Source organism: Liolophura sinensis, chromosome 4, assembly GCF_032854445.1.
Source record: "Liolophura sinensis isolate JHLJ2023 chromosome 4, CUHK_Ljap_v2, whole genome shotgun sequence".
Taxonomy (NCBI): Eukaryota; Metazoa; Mollusca; class Polyplacophora; order Chitonida; family Chitonidae; genus Liolophura; species Liolophura sinensis.
The window spans coordinates 3,761,057-3,766,036 of record NC_088298.1 but is presented as its reverse complement, the minus strand read 5'-3'; positions in this window follow the sequence as shown (position 1 = coordinate 3,766,036).

Below are 4,980 nucleotides of genomic sequence, written 5' to 3'. Positions count from 1 at the left end.
TCCGTTCTCCGTACTTACACTAATTCAATAGTTATAGTTAAGTGGATACGGCCCCAAAACGCTGTTGAAGTGCAGTTCGTTACGTGCGCTGTATACGCCTCGTGGTTCGGGGTGTGTGTTCAACAGCGAGGGGCTCTGATGGGGCGTCAAAACCCTTAGCCTGGCTATTATTCACGTCCTCGGCTTAGCGGACCATTGTTACCATTTCGATCCATTCTCACTAATCCATTAGTGGCTAAATACTTCTTTTGTTTCCACAAGCCACACTTCTGTGAACTGTTAAGAAAACAGTCAATTGATGTGGATATTTTTTCAGCTTTAATTTAAATAATTAGAAATTAAACAGGTTGTTTACATACGTGAAAAGGTCTATTATAGGCCCAGAGACGGACGTATATACGCTAAATGTAATATAGACATATTACTAATTAAATACATGCACGTTTGGGTCTATAAACGTGTGTAGGCGTCACATGGTGCATGGAGATGATTTACATCCTATCACACATAAAATCTCTAGAACACTTATATATCCTGTGGTGTATCCTGTGATTTGTCCAGTGAAATTAATTTTAATTTATTTATTTGTTTGATTGGTGTTTTACGTCGTACTCAAGAATATTTCACTTATACGACGGCGGCCAGCATTATGGTGGGAGGGAACAGGGCAGAGCCCGGGGGAAACCCACAACCATCCGCAGGTTGGAAATTAAGTTTAACCCAAGGCTCATCCGTTAATGCTAATTAGTTAAACTGGTTTATTATATTGGATATAGGTGTGTTTTATACCTGAGTAGCCTGAAACAGGTATCAGGATTGTGTATACACTCAAACAATTAATCTGTTAATTTTAAGAGGAAGCCGGTTATCGGAGTGATGCTAGAATGTATTCTGCTATAGCAGGAAATTGTTCTGCGAAATATAATACACATATTGTATCGATTCAACATGAAGATTCTATTAGACTAACAGAATATTATGTTAATATTTTATTGTAACAACAGGGTACATTATAGCATCGCTCAGACAACACACTTTCTGTTCAAAATAACAGATTAAATTTTTAAATGGTAACTATATATATATATATATATATATATATATATATATATATATATATATATATATATATATATATATATATGTATGCTGGGCCATTTCTGTGGCCGATGAATTCTACAAAGCCAATTTTGACATGTAGAATCCAGATTTGCATTAAATGCAATTAAAATACTTATTGTTGGGATGTAGGAGTTAAAATTGTGAACTTATAACAGATGTTGTTTTGGGACAGATGTGTTCGGTCTTCTTTGGACTTCTGGGTCCGCCATATAAAGTGTGTATATGCCCCGTAATGACGTTGGAAATTTTGACCTTGAGTAATAAGTTATTAATAACTACTTTGTGGAAGCGGGCCTTTCTAAGTGATATGCTGTGATGTACCTGTATATACATTGGGCATTGAAATTATTAACGTGCTACGAGTTTGAGATTTTAACTGAATGTGATGCCATAAATATCGTCAGTCTCCGTAGCTTCTCCATCCCTGTTCACCGCATAAACATGTTACTTCTGAACTATTTGTATGTGTATATGTTTCACTCTAGCTGTGTAATAGGCTGTGATTAAATGCATATAACGAATTAGGGGCCTCGCCGATGCGGTCGCTGTGAGTTCAAGTCCAGCTCATGCTGGCTTCCTCTCAGAGCGTACGTCGAAAGGTCTTCCAGTAATCTCTGGAAGGTCGTGGGTTTCCCTAGAACTCTGCTCTGTTTCTTCACATCATAATGCTGGCCGCCGTCGTATCAGTGAAATATTCTTGAGTATGGCGTAAAACACAAATCAAATAAATAAATAAATCACGTATACGGGCCTGCTATCAAAGTATAGTATTTTCATCCCTATATAGAGCTAATTTCACTTCTGAGATACACTCGGAATACCCATTTACATATAAGCGCATATACAGTGGACACAAGAAGAGGTGACCGCAGTGTTCTGGAACCATTTATTTATGATCATTTATTTATAATCTTATATTTATTTTGGGCCATCTAAGGCTCTTAAATGTTGAGTTTAAAGCATCTCGTGAAATAGATCCACAATTTCACTGACCGATGCATGAATACACAAATGACACACACTTAGTGTTAATTTTAGCAGCGAGTCTGATGTCTGAGTGATGCTTGAATGTATTCTGTTATTGTAACACAATGATGTGTTATATTCAACAGAATAATCCAACAGATTTAACAGAACAATCAGCTGCGATAGCAGTATATATTCTATCATCACTAAGACAACAGACTTACCGTTAATTTCACAGATTATTGTTTGAGAGCATAGGGTATACCACGAAAGATGATGGTAATAGCTAGGCTGTTCAAAACCTGATTCACGTTTCAACCGATCGGTTTATATCTATGGGCATGCAGTGAGGTCACAGGCGCGAACCCAACTATCGCCGCTTCGGCTGCAACTGTCCCAGGAGATTTTATTAATTAAGAGTTATAGTGGTTTTTGCTCCACATATTCCAATGTTCTTTTTCAGTACACTCAGTAATCTGACCTCTGCATGTCACATAGGTATTGCTGTGCAAAATAATAACAAAAAATTGGATATCGATCGATTGTCTTTTTTTTTAAAATCGGATTACGGTTCTATATCATCATTTCATGTTACGAATCGAATTTTGGTGTGCTAGTAAACTACAGTATGCATCAAAGCATCTGTTTGCTAGTGCTCTGTTTCTTCTCGCGATGACCATAACACTGTATATGACCCAGCTACACGAAGCACCATGCAGTCTCGCTGCAGGCAGGCCTTTGTCCAATGATATAGCGAGTTCGAATCCATTTTTCGCTGTCATTTTACTTTGGCATGTTGGTCCAGCTGTCTGAATCACCATGTAGTCTCTCTGGAATCACACACGCCTTTCAGCAATGAAGTTGTGTGTTCGAATTGTTGTTATTTACCTGTCTGAATATATCTCAGCTATTAACAGAAACATAGTCTCCATTCAATACGCGGCTTCAAATCAGCGGAAATAAACGTTTGAACCCAACACATTCATAGACGTTCTTTCTAATGTCTTTTCATTATCCAACAAAACGTCGATAGCAGACGTAATCATTTGACATTCAACCCCATATATTCAGATTGATAATCAATGACTTTGTACGATGACCCCACAGCTATGTAGGCCTATCCGTATACAGGATTTCCCGCAGTCTGTAAAGTGGCATATGTGTATGCGCATGCACGTCGGATAAAGCAAGGCCCATCACATGCTTTCATACCCGGTACGAATCAAATAGCGTGCAGACAAATACACGCATACATGTACGATATACTCTTAAATTCTTTATAAGCTACACTCACAAATATAATCTGTTAAATTATAACAGAAAATCTGTTGTCTCAGTGATGCTAGAATGTATTCTCTGGTTATATCACCATATTGTGCCACATTCAACATAATATCATGTTAATCTAATAAAATGGTTATGTTGAATTAATACAATACGTGGATAATATTATTTATTTATTTATTTATTTATTTGATTGGTGTTTTACGCTGTACTCAAGAATATTTCACTTATACGACGGCGGCTAGCACTATGGTGGGTGGAAACCGGGCACAGCCCGGGGGAAACCCACGACCATCCGCAGGTTGCTGGCAGACCTTCCCACTTACGGCCGGAGAGGAAGCCAGCATGAGCTGGACTTGAACTCACAGCGACCGCATTGGTGAGAGGCTCCTGGTTCATTACGCTGCGCTAGCGCGCTAACCGACTGAGCCATGGAGGCCCCTGGGTTATATTATATATTCACGAATAAAACGATGTTGACATTTGATGGCGATATTTGATTTAATCTTTTTATTGTTTGGCATCTGGAGTCAATGCATCCTTTTTGTAATGACTGAGAAAGATATCGTTTACATACTGTTGTGCATCATAAAATGAAACATAATTATATAATAATACGTTAATTTTAAGTTTGTTGTGTGAGTGATTTTAGACAGAATTTCTACTGCTACTACAACACAATACTGTGTTATATTCAACATAATATCCTGTTTGTCTTAATAGAATCCTTATGTTGAATTAACAGAATATTTGTGCGGTATTCAACAGAATAATTTGCTGCAATAATAGAATATATTCTAGCATGACTTAGGCAACAGACACGGGGCCAGCACATTTCACATAAATGTGACCGTTCAGTCATAAATCCAGACCATTGTTATGAAACCTGAGGAAACGTGAAACCAAGAAGCAAACAAACATGAGGCAAGTCATCCATCGCCGATCGGCTTTTAGCTGCGCCAGCAATGAGGTCACAGGTTCAAACCTACCTCTCGGTGGATCGAATGCGGCTTTAAGTCTGAAGATTGGCAGGTGTCTGGTGAAGGGCGGCTGTTTACTCCCGGCACCCTGGTTTCCTCCGTCCATGAGTTTAACCGTCATCGTATTCGTGAAATGTTCTTCAGAATATACGTTTCAAACTGCAATAAAACAAATATATATATATATATATATATATATATATATATATATATATATATATATATATATATATATATATATAAGCCATTGCGCACAGACATGCATCACGTGAAATACAAATTATCAGGTTCAATCTCTGACAAAATCATTATTAATATCACCTCCCTATAAATAGTTGTGGATGAAAGCACTCAGCTGACCCATGTACCGTTATTGATTACATCATGAAAGTTAGATGTGAATGCTTTTCTTCACAATTGTTTATATATAACCGTATACGTTTTCACACACTCAACTCATTTTGTAATGCATTGTACATTAAAAGTTTTCAATGACTTGAATATAAATTATCAACCTTAATTTATATTGAAAACAAAAACATGCTATAGAGCATGCATGCGTGACTTTACAAAACTTTGTCATGTTACAATGTTACAGCGCTTATGTGTACATCAAATATTACAGCTA